This window comes from Tinamus guttatus, unplaced genomic scaffold (genome assembly GCF_059628265.1).
Source record: "Tinamus guttatus ecotype Peru unplaced genomic scaffold, ASM5962826v1 Tinamus_guttatus_pri_ptg000616l, whole genome shotgun sequence".
Classification (NCBI taxonomy): Eukaryota; Metazoa; Chordata; class Aves; order Tinamiformes; family Tinamidae; genus Tinamus; species Tinamus guttatus.
Genome location: NW_028289150.1, coordinates 184955 through 197611, shown reverse-complemented (window position 1 = coordinate 197611; position 12657 = coordinate 184955). Strand labels below are relative to the sequence as shown.

The window sequence follows — 12657 nt, the reverse complement described above, 5'->3', positions numbered from 1 at the left end:
ACATGACTTCAGGTATAAGCTGTTGTGAGCGGCTCTTGAAGTTCCTTTCCCCGTGCCTGCAAGGTCCCCTATATGTTCATAGGCCACCATATGGGGGACAGTCCCAGTCATATACTACTTGGCCATTCATCACTATCAGGAGCACTGAGCACTCACAAGTGAGAACTGAATCCAGTCCTTATTCCCTAACATATCCCCCCAGGAGCTCATTGCCTTGGGCCCATGAAGAGCCACAGAAAAGCAACAAGCATATTTCAGGCTGAAAATTCAGCAAATTCTCAGCAGATTCTTGGCACCAGCTTTGGAAGAAGAGCCCAATCTACAAGATGCACTGAAAACATACCCTTTAATTAGGGGAACGACAGCTCTGACACAATGATAGACACATTTAAAAGAGACCTCTGGGCCAGAAAGACACGGTTAACACCTCTGGAGAAGTGGGATAAATTCAGAAACTTGTGCACAAACCTCATTATTAAAGCAAGAATGCCAAAATCACAGGAGTTGTCTGAGAGAAATTAGATATCACTTGAGTAGAAGGATGGGATTTCAGCTTATTGCTGCTGAAATATTACCAACTGAATCATTTTTTTTAGTGCATCCCTGAGTTCCTTGTTCCTCATGCTGTAGATGAGAGGGTTCAGTGCTGGAGGCACCACTGAGTACAGAACAGTTACAACCAGATCCAGAGCTGGGGTGGAAATGGAGGGAGGCTTCAGGTAGGCAAACATGCCTGTGCTGACAACCACACAGACCACGGCCAGGTGTGGGAGGCACATGGAAAAGGCTTTGTGCCGGCCCTGCTCAGAGGGGATCCTCAGCACAGCTCTGAAGATCTGCACGTAGGACACCACGATGAAAATGAAACACCCAAAAGCTAAACAAAGACTAACGACAATGACTCCAACTTCTCTGAGATAGGAGTCTGAGCAGGAGAGCTTGAGGATCTGGGGGAGCTCACAGAAGAACTGCTCCACCACATTGCCTTGGCACAGTGGTATGGAAAATATGTTCCCAGTGTGCAGGAGAGCATTGAGAAAATTAGATGCCCAGGCAGCTGCTGCCATTTTGACACAGGCTCTGCTGTCCATGAGGATACCATAGTGCAGGGGTCTGCAGATGGCAATGTAGCGGTCATAGGCCATGACTGTGAGGAGAGAATACTCTGCTGAAATGAAAAAGGCAAACATAAAGACCTGTGCAGCACATCCTAAGTAGGAAATGGCCCTGGTGTCCCACAGAGAATTGGCCATGGATTTGGGGACAGTGGTGGAGATGGAGCCAACATCGAGGAGGGAGAGGCTGAGGAGGAAGAAGTACATGGGGGTGTAGAGGTGGTGGTCGCAGGCTACGGCTGTGATGATGAGGCCGTTGGCCAGGAGGGCAGCCAGGTAGATGGCCAGGAAGAGCGAGAAGTGCAAGAGCTGCAGCTCCCGCCTGTCTGCGAATGGCAGGAGGAGGAACTCGTTGAAGGAGTTGCTGTTGTTTCGAAGCACTGTCCAATGAGGAAAAAGCATCAACACATTAGAATAGGCTTCTCTGAGCAAAACTCCTTCTACTCCTCTTAGTAAAGCCACATTTTCCTCTCTCCTTCACCTTGTTCAGCTCCCTTGTCTGAACTCTGGTTTGTGCTGGCTGAGTGTGCTCTTCATTTGTGCTTGTGTCAGTCAGTCCTGCTCTTGTGGGTGGTGTAAATGGAGGTGTCCAACTGCCTCATGTATTTGGTGAGGAGACCAGGGGATGGGCACCATGAACTGAGTGAAGGGGATTTGATCCAGTGACTCAATAGCAATATTCTCTAATTACTCTTGTGCAAATGGCATCACTCATGACAGCTCTTTTTGAAGGAAAAAATTTTGGGGAAGGATTCATCTCCAGCTTACCCTTTTGAACAGAAGTGCCTGAAATGGACCCTGTCCTCTAAGCATCTTAATATCTTCACTCTTGCTTGACACAATGCAGTGGGAGAGGGAAGTTTCTGCCTTAACTGCAGCTGACTCCCTGTCCTGAGCTCGAGGGAGCAAGGACCAGACCAGAACGAGAGGTGAAGAAATGTAGAGCAACACTATGAACCTTATGCCAAGGGACAGGAAGGAGTAACAGACAGAGGAGCACTGGGGAAAGTCTTCCCCTCCCCAAGCTGTGCACATCACCTCCCAGACAGCAACATTTCCAGACAGTCCCTCTCAGTCCCCTTCTCCTGCAGTGGGAAAGGACCAGGCTGCAGGAGAGACACAGCCCCTCTTCTACCAAGGAGGGTACTCATGGCTGGGACCCCATGGTCTTGAGGGGTGGGAGAGGGGACACGGGGCTTTGCTTAGAGGAAGACATCTGTGTTGCAGGGACTGACTGGTGGGGAGTGATCCAAATCCCCCCTTCCCACAGCGATTATGTTTCTAGTTCCCTCCCATTTGTTGATTTTATCTCCACTGCTGGAGCTTTTCCTGATGGCAGCAGTTGCTCTTGCCCATGTCTTCTCCCTGTCAGTGCCGCACAACCCATCCCACCCCCTGGACACTTACTCTGCCCTACAGCAGTATCTCAGCAGCAGGGCGCTGTCCAGGGACATCTCTCTGCAGGTAGTAAGGAGAAGGTCAGACAAGCCCTGGTGAGGCCAGAGAAGGTGATGCTGGTGCTGTCTTCAATCAGGGGAGGGGGACAAGGGTTTTCTGAGGTTCCTCACAAATCTCTCCATTTAAAGGACTAGAGTGTCAGGTTCCTGCTCTAACCTGACATTTCCTTACCATACACCTCCGGGTTTTCGGAAAGTAGACACAAGAAATCTCCTGAGCTTAGACATAAACACTGCCTTCACTGTCCTCTTGAAAAGGCTCTTTCAGAAAATGAACCTGTCCTTATGGGAGTCTCTCCTCACACCCAGAGCTTCTCCCCACAGCACCATGGGGATATCCCAGGCAGGGTTAGTGCTGCAGTCCCAGGCAGGTGGCAGTGCCCTGGGGACACAGCACCCTGCGGCACAGGGACACTGCTCTGAATTGCAGCCCATGCAGACCTGGGTGCACTCATTGGCTTCACACCCCTGCCCTATCCCAGGGAGAAGGCAGCCGTGATGCCTGGTCCCTTTGATGGTCTGGCTGGGAATCCCTGCTCCAAAGCACACCCAGCTCCAAGCAAGAGAAGCTGGGAGAGCCACCCCAGCTGGGGAAGGTGCTACATTCAAAAGATCATTCCAGTAATCACAGCAGTGTTGTCCTGCAGACAGACACTTTCCATATCTTGGGCTGGTAAGATTTCTCCCTGCAGTGAGTTCTCAATTGCCCTCCCATTCCCAACTCTCCCTCACCTGTCCCTCACTTACGAGCAACTCATCGCAGCCTGGTGCCTGTGGGCAGTGCCCTGAGTCTTGCTGCTCCTTTATGAGGAGCTGCTCCTGGGCAGAGCTGTCTCTCTGCAGCACCTGCCAGGTTGCCATGGGCTCCTGCAGTCCCAGGAGCCAGGCTCAGCTCAGGAGCAGGGACCAAGCTTAAGATGGAATAATTTCTGTCTCCTCTGCAGCCTTCAGGCATTTCTGGGGCTTCAGGGCTGTGACTGGGGAAGCAGGCTGGGTGTCTGTAGGATGCATGGACACAGCTGCAGGTATGAACCAGCATGGGACAGGCTCAGGTGGAGACAGACAAAGGCCCTGCCTGGGCTCACAGACACCAGAGGAGGCCTTCATCCTCTTGGCTATGGCTGTTGTCTCTGCCACTGAGGCCTGTCAGGAGACACTGGAGCCTCAGTGTCCCTCTTGCTGATACCCTGAAAGGTGTCGTATCATTGTCCTGCACTGAGCACTGTACACCCCCCCACACACACACTGTCCTCAGGAGGACCTGTAAAACATGTGGGGGAAAGGATCTCCCTTCCCAGAAGCGCAGGGGCTGAGCTTGGAGATTTTGACTGATAAAACACACCAAGGGTTAATGTGGCATCAGAGCCTCCTGCATGATTCTCTGCCTACCTGTTATCAGTGATGACAATTTTCTGTTCTAATCAGTCCCTGGGTAGTCTTTACTGCTAACAACTATCAGTGGGACCCATTAAAACTCAACAAAATGTTGTGGGTTGATCTTGACTTTAAATTCTCCTCTCAGTAACTGAGGTTCATGGATTCAGCATGAAATATACCATGGGGCTCATAAAAATGCAAAAAGCTCTCACAAACCATGTCTCTCCCTGCAATTTTTGTCTAGGCTTGCATGACTAATTGGAGAGGTTTGGGGACTGTAGCTGAAAGTTGGAGACATCAGTAATATACAAGCATTTCTGATTTTACAGGTTTTTATTGTTACTATTAACATCCAGCTTTCAGAGTAATCGACAGCAATATTCTGGAATTGGAATCAATCCAGAATGACTCCCAATGAAGTGTGGACATCTAGAAGAACCCGTGTCCCAGAGCTCAAGCACTGTATGGACACTCTTCCTTCCCTCCCCAACCTGCCATTTCTCACATCAGCCACCTGGGACTTCCATCACTCTTGTTAGAAGGTTCTCTGTTCTACTGAAATCAGCAACTGAAAGTTAGAGCTCATCTGCTGCAGCTGCCAACTGCTTTCCTTAGAGAGTTTCTTAGAGAACTAGCTGCAAACAAACACAGGGTTTTTCTTAATTGCAAAGAAACAGAAATAAAGCTTGAAATAATTTCACAAATAATAATTGTGCTCTTTGAGTGTAGGCTAAGCCCAACGTGTCAACAATGAGGTTCCCTTGCTACAAGGGACACCCTTCCTCAAAGACAGAGCAACCTTTAAACTCCTTGAAGTGCAAACCAGCAGCTGGGTCCTGAAGTGAGCAAAGAGTAACAGGGGGAGTCACAATACTGCGGTTCTACAATGGCCAACTTGTGGCCTGTAAAGATGGTGTTAGAAATTGTCAGTTTGAGCAGGACATGTGGGAATGGGAGAGCCACACAGCTCCTGTGTGTCCTGGGTCATGATGTGGGCCATGCTGCTTTTGGAGATCCCAGACCTGCCTCAGCTTCTCTACAAAAGCAGGGAAAAGGCCCTGATGCAAGACCTTAGAGAACAGGGATTTTCCTGGCTGCTCAGAGCAACACAAAGAAGGACTTGGGGATGTCAAAGGAAACCCAACCCACCAACAGCAAAAGCACTGGACCTTCCTCAACCCTTCGTTTGGGAGCAGGATGGGACAGGGAAAACAGCCACGTCCCAGACGTCCTCCATTAGGCCTCCAGCTCTGCAGCTTCTCATGGCTTCAGGGAAGCTCCCTAAACCAACACTTCCCATGACCCTAGTGCATTGAGCAGACTGAGCAGACACAGAGGAGACAGAAGAGAGAAAGGGGAGAGACCCCTGGGTCCAGAATGGGCCTTCCTGTGCCAAAGACAGGATGCTAGAGGCTGAATAGGCAACTGAAAGAAAGGAGGAAAGGCGTGCTTTGCTTTTCAGGGTCTGGAATGCCACATATCTGAAAGCTTCAAGAGGGATGCCATCCCCCTTCTGCAAGATTTGCTCCAGGACTGTGAAAAAACTACAGGAAGAGGAATGTTGGTTGTTGGAAGCTTCCGCAGTAGGGGAATGGGGAGATGGTCATCTCACTGACTTGTGAACAAGCCAAAATGCAGCTCCTGAGGCACGGCAGTGCCTTACAGGCTCCATACGGGAGTCTGGACAGAGGGATGCAGTGTGTGGGCCTGTCCTGAGACACCCAGGGTCAAAAGTGTGGGAGATGCAGGGTGGCAGGGCTCTACAGATCCCAAAGACAGGCAGGTGCCAAAAACTATACCCACGGGAGAAACACTACTTGGAGGTGTAATGGCAAACCCCAAAGCATAAGTAAGGTGCAAAAGAGAAATAGCTTTCCTCAGGGTCAGATGAAAGAAAGCTGTGCAAAATTCACAGGATTTGGAGAAACTTCTTCAGATTTTCTACCTGGCCTGACCCATGGTTTTGGAGCCTGTCAGGAACCAATGTCCCATCTCAAGCCCTCTGGAGGGAAGACATGTGTTAAGAATATATTTGCTCTTTTCTGACATATCATCTCTATCTTATCACAGATCAAGAAACCTTCCTGAGGGCTTTTAAAAGCACAGAGCCTGTAGATCCTTTTTCAGAAGAGTAGATTCCTTGAGGTTGCAGCAGGGGATCCAGTGCCGTGCTGAAGGCAGGTCCCAGCAGGCAGGTCCTTGGGGCCTTTTCCAGTGAACTTTGGGTTATCTCCGAGGATGGAGACCTGAGAATCTCTCTGGATCCTGTGCCAGAGTTTGACCATGCTCATAGACAAAAAGATTGGTTCTTAACATCTAAGAGCATTTCCCATTGTCCATTTCTTTTTCTCTCACTATTGCCTCACCTGCCATTTGTGTGACCCTCCAAGAATATCCAACTGCTCTGTGCCCTCCACAAGGCAGTTGTGCACAGCATGAAGATCCCCCTTGGACTTCTCTGGTCTACGCTGAACAAACCCTGCTCTCCCAGCATCTCCTTTTCTGCCCCACACTCCAGCCCCTGACCATCTTCTTGTCCCTGTGCTGGACTCCCTCTCACTTGTTAGTGCCTGCGCAGAACTGGAGAGGCTGAATGGGATCTGGTTTACAGACATGGTCTCGTAATCCCGCTCCATCCCAGGAGCTTCTCTGTGTGCTCAGACATGCATGTGCATGTACATGCATGTGCTCGGACATGTGTGTGCTTGGACGTGCATGTGAACCCATGAGTGCATGCGTCTGTGTGTGCGCATGTGCTGGGCACGCTCCTGTCTCCCCATGGCAGGGGCCCACGTGGCCCCGCGAGCCCCTGCACAGGTGCCCCTCGCCCTGTGGCCCCCGGCACCCAGTTTCCCTGGGGCGCTGACACCGGGACCTGCCACCCTGGGGGTCCCAGCACAAGGAGCCCTCTCTGGGGGGCCACCAGCACCAGGAGCCCTCACTGCTGGGCCCCAACCAGCAGGACCTGTCACCTTCGGGCCCTCAACCTCAGGACCCCTCATTCAGGGACACTTCCCATCAGGGCACCTCGACCTCGAGCTCCCAACCGCAGGCCCCTTCGTCCCTTCATCAGGGACGCAGAGCCTAGTTGGAGACCTGCAACTATTGGTATCAGGAGTCAGTCAAAATCTGTTCAGTTTATTAATCAGTGGCCTGAAGGGACAGAGTGCACCCTCAGCAAGTTTTCTGAGGATAGAAAACTGGAAGGAATGGCTGATAGTCCAGAGGTCTGTGCAGGCTTTAAGAGGGACCTGGACAGCCTGGAGATTGGCGGGTAGAGGAACCTCATGAAGTTCAACATGGGCAAATGCAGGGTCTTGCAGCTAGGGAGGAATAACCGCATGCACCAGGACAGGCTGGGGATTGACCTGTTGGAGAGCAGCTGCACAAAAAGGGACCTGGGAATCGTGGTTGGCACCAAATTGACCATGAGCCATCAGTGTGCCCTTGTAGCCGCTGATACTGGTGGCTGAGGTCTGACGGTATTCAGAGTGCCCCACAATATTGCAAGCGCAGGAGATGCCTTTGGGTGGCCACTAGCTCCAGGCTGTGGTGTTTCACTGCGGGTGCAGGAATCGCCCTCCACTGCCCCTTCCCTGGGCCTCCTGGGTCCCCACTGCCTCCCTGGGGATTGCAGAGCCCTCCTTTCCCCATGTGCACCTGGGTTTAGTGCTCTACCTTCTGGTCCCTGCACTGTGAGTCATCCCTGTTTCGTTAAAGCTGCACTCAATGCCCACTCCCTGGCAAACCCTGTGCCTGGAGATCCCTGGGGGTTCCCTCATCAGCACAGTCACGTGTGGGGCAGCCTGGCACAGGCAATGCAGAAACCATTGCTCATCTGCAGTGGTCAGTGAGAGATGAACCCTAGATTGAGGCTAACAGATCACCCTGGAATGCTGAGGTCATCCGCTGGATCTCATGGAGTTCACAAGCAGAAGAGCAGGCCCATTTGTGGTTGCACACCCTAGGGCATATTTTTTGATTCCAGTTTCTAAAGAGAGGCCAGATTCAGGACCATCATAGGGCAGATCCCCTTTTATTATGGAAATGTTATTCTGGAATCCAGCTGTGTCTTAAGGGAGCCCAAGGACTGGTCCTGCCTGTTCTTCCAGGGTACGAGGAAAAACAAGCCTCTCTCTGCCAGGTTATGAGAGTTCCTGGGCCATATCTGCAGGATAAAGGGTGGAAGGACAGCATGGAAATGAGGAGGACAACTCTAAATACAGAAAGTCTTGCTGCCCTCCTTGAATTTGTCTTCAGGAAAGATGAACTGCCACAGGAAGGCTGCCTCTAGACTTTCCTTCAATTCACTCATGTTTAGTTTTGTATGTTGGAGCTTTGCATGGAACCATGGAAACCTGTGGTGACATTTGGTTGCCATTTCTGTCATATTAGAGAGATTTGAGATCACACTCTAACCATAGCCAAGAGAGCTGAGATCTCCTAAACAACACTGGACCCCTGGTCTCACCCAAGCTGCCCTCGTCCTGCCGTGACTCTGTACCTCAGAGGTCCCTTGGTGTCAGTGCTGGAAAAGACCCTGCAGAGGGAAACTCTCCTCCCTGCACTGGGCACATCCAAAGGAGCTCAAAGAAGCAGCTCAGAGAATCCCCCCTCTCTGCTAGTGAAGGGGGAACCCTGGCTTCCTGCTGAATCACGATCTATGTTTAAGTGCTGAATGAGAGATTCCTGTGCAGATGTGACAAAAACTAGGTGTCTTTATTTTATTATTTATTATTTTAAGATTGGTGTAAAAGAGAGAAGTAAAAAAGAAAGAAATGGATAAAATACGGCCTTGATGCCAGATATCCTGGTGAGTGAATGAAACATTTGTTACCACTGACCTTGTACCCACTGGATGAGTTTCTTCAGTGCCTCCTTGAGCTCCTTGTTCCTCATGCTGTAGATGAGGGGATTCAGGGCTGGAGGCACCACCGAGTACAGAATGGACACAACCATATCTAAAAGTGGGTAGGAAATGGAGGGGGGCTTCAGGTAGGCAAACAATACAGTACTGACAACCAAGGACACCACAGCCAGGTGCGGGAGGCACATGGAAAAGGCTTTGTGCTGGCCCTGCTTGGAGGGGATCCTCAGCACAGCTCTGAAGATCTGGACATAGGACACCACAATGAAAATGAAACACCCGAAGAATAAACAGACACTAACAACAAGAAATCCAACTTCCCTGAGGTAGGATTGTGAGCAGGAGAGCTTGAGGATCTGGGGGATCTCACAGAAGAACTGCTCCACCACATTGCCTTGGCACAGTGGTATGGAAAATGTGTTCCCACTGTGCAGGAGAGCATAGAGAAACCCACAGCCCCAGGCAGCTGCTGCCATTTTGACACAAGCTCTGCTGTCCAGGAGGGTCCCGTAGTGCAGGGGTCTGCAGATGGCAACGTAGCGGTCATAGGCCATGACTGTGAGTAGGGAAAACTCTCCTCCCAACAAGAACACGAAGAAAAATATCTGGGCAGCACATTCCGAGTAGGAAATGGCCCTGGTGTTCCACAGGGAATTGGCCATGGATTTGGGAACAGTTGTGGAGATGGAGCCAACATCGAGGAGGGAGAGGTTGAGGAGGAAGAAGTACATGGGTGTGTGGAGGTGGTGGTCGCAGGCTACGGCTGTGATGATGAGGCCGTTGGCCAGGACGGCAGCCAGGTAGATGGCCAGGAAGAGCGAGAAGTGCAAGAGCTGCAGCTCCCGCGTGTCTGTGAAAGGCAGGAGCAGGAACTCATTGAATGAGCTGCTGTTGGTCATTAGCTCCTTCAGGCCACTGCAGGACTGTCTGAGTAAAAGGAGTTGTTGAGAAATTAGAACAGATTTCCATGTGCAATTTTTTCTCATAAACCCTCCTCTAACACACTTTAAGTCCCATCTCAGTCAAACCATCATTGAGGTCCATGTCTTGAGCTGTGCTTGATGATGGGTGAGTTTGCCATGAGGAGACAGAAATCCTCAGCACTGCTACTGCACTCTGAGTAAATGGTGGTGGTTATAGAGGGGCAAACTGGTTCACTGTAGCATTAATGCAGAATGAGAAGAGCTGACCCGTTCCCAGCTGCCCTGTGTTCACACCTCTGATATAGAGGACCATTTCACTCATTTTATCATAGAAAGAAATCACTCCACGGAGTGCAGAGGAATCTAGGTTCAAATCCAGGTTCATCGCCCAACCCCGTGCCCTCTCTGAGAGTCCCTGAGGGAGGTCTCAGCCCTCCTCTTCAAGCCAGAAGCACATTGGACTTATTCCAGCTGTTCCCATGCACCTGCCCAGCAGCAGTGCTGTGGCCTCAGTACCTAGAGAGCTTCTCCTTGGAGCCCCTCCATAAGACTCACCCGTAATGGGGAAGCTGTGCCCTCTGGAAGGGCAGCTTGCAGCCCAACAAAAATAAAGAGAAAAGGTCTAATGTCTTAAAAATTGGGTGTCCTAAAGAGACCCAAAGAGAGAGTTGGCTCATTCCCAAACCCTCACAGTACCTGGCTCCAAGCACCACAGGGCGAGGGGCATTGGGCACCTTCCACTCAAGGACACATCTGCATGGCAGGACCCACAGGGTCAGTGTCTGGACTGCAGCAGAAACCCCCTGCCCAGAGAGTCCAAGGGAAGCACATGATGAAACACAGAGCAACACCCTGATTTGTGCCAAGAGAGGAAGGGCCAGACAGGCCTGGGAGAAGGGAGCTCTCAGAGGTGTCTCCTTCACATCCATCTGCCAAGGAAATATGGTCTGGATGCTGCAGCTTGCAGAGCAGAGGGTTGTGCTGGTGGGGAGAGCGGAGGAGGTCCTGGAAATGGCAGTTTCCTCAAACCCTCTGGCCATGACCTTGCTGCCTGGGGAGCCATCCCCTGTGGGAGCTGTTCCTCCATCTGAGTGTCTGCCCTCACATGGCCAGAGACTCTCCCAGACCCCATCCCAACCGCTGGCTCCTCCGTTCTGCCCTGCAGACACCTTCTGGAGGCAGGATCCTGCCCAGGGCACCTCCGTGTTTGCGGGTGAGACAGACCTTGCTGAGCCTGGAAAGGGGATGCTGGCTCTGTCTGTAGGCTGAGGGGTGGGTGAAGGCATTTGCTCAGGTCGTCCCACTACTGCTCTTATCTCAGTGTCACCGTTTATGAGCCTCCAACCTCTGTATAAACCTGACAAATCCATGCCTGTTTCACCCCCACCCAAAGAGAAAAAAAGTGAGAGGACAGAGTCATGACAACTCCCTCTCTATCAGGGGTTCCCTGCCTTGGTGTTCTTGATGAAAAGTCACCTCTGGTATGTCCCCAAGGCAGAAAATACAGCATCCTCTTGATGGGAGGCTCAAGCTACCCTGCTGGGGGTTTCTCTTCTAACCCAGAGCTTCTCCCCACAGCACCATGGGGAGCTCCCCAAGCTGGCTGAGCACTGACACTTACAGGTGGCAGAGTCACTGCCCCGGGCACACAGCACCATGGAGCACAAGGACACTGCTGTGCACACCCCAGCTTTGCACCCTGCAGCCATCCCCAGGAGAAGAGAGCAGCATATCCAGTCCCTGTGTTGGAGTAGCAGGAACGCTGCTCTGAAGCATCTCCCCATTCTCTGCACAGGAGAAAAAAAGAGAACCCATGCCGATCTGTAATGGCATGGATTGGGGTCAGAAGACTGCTCCAGGAACCTCAGTAGCATTGCCCTGCAGCCAGAGACTCACCATGTCAAGGGAGTGATGATTTCTCTGCCAGTTCTCCTCTGTCCTCCCGCTCCACACTGCCGTTCCCCTCTCGCTGCCTTCTCTCCTCTGCTGTCCGCAGCAGCAGGCAGTGCCCGCAGCCCTGCTGCTCTTGGCACAGGAGCTGCTCCTGCACTCGGCTGTCTCTGGGCAGTGCTGCCAGGCTGCCACGAGCTGCCTCCGTCCCAGGAGCCTGGCCCCGCTCAGGAGCAGAGGCCCAGCTGAACTCACCAGTTTCTCTGTCCTTGGTCTCCCTTCCTCCTGGGAAATGTGCACTTCAATAAACTAAAATAATCATCTGTTGTCCTTTGCTAACAAGTGGAGAGAGAGAGATTCTAATATTGCAATTTATTTCATCAGAGAGTGAAGATCTATCAAAATTGGAAACCTCTCACTCTGGAAGGCTCATTTCACATCCCTTAACTAGACAGGAGACCGAGGAGTGAACAAGTGGGGAGTTCATTGACACGGGGTTCAGGTGCTGATTCAGAAATATCACTCTGGGCTGTACCTGCTTAGATCTGAGCCTGAAGTCGTATTCAGATCCCTCCTGTAAACTCCACAAAAACACAAGTGGTGGGATTCCCCTTGCCAAAACTGAAGTGAGCAGAGCACAGCAATCTGCCCACGAGCTCCTTGTCAAAGCTCTGCTATAATCACTGGAGATGCAGGGTGAGAGTCAGTAGCTCCCACAGAAACATCTGGTGACAGTGGAAGAGACTGAGGAGGTCCAAGGCATGTGCCAGTGTCTGCTTGCTCCAATGTAGCTACTGGGAGACCTGCATCATCCTAGAGCATGAGTGGGGGTCCAGGTGGGGAATTGCCTTGCTCATCTGAAATGACCCCAGATGACAACTACGACAACAGCCACCCTACCTATGAAGTCGAGGTATGGGAAGATTCGAGGATTAACCAGCAGCTCTTGTAATTCAATGCAGAGCCTTGATTTGATGTCACAGAAAAGTGCTGGCAGGGCCTTGTCAGATGCCAGGGTGTCCAGCACA

The 12657-nt window shown here is 51.5% G+C and overlaps 1 protein-coding gene across 1 annotated transcript in view; it reads left to right on the top strand.

The window, feature by feature from the left end:
* The window catches only part of LOC148592377 (uncharacterized), a 74705-nt gene that overhangs the window by 34960 nt on the left and 27088 nt on the right, over positions 1-12657 (top strand). The gene's annotated exons all lie outside the window — the stretch shown is intronic.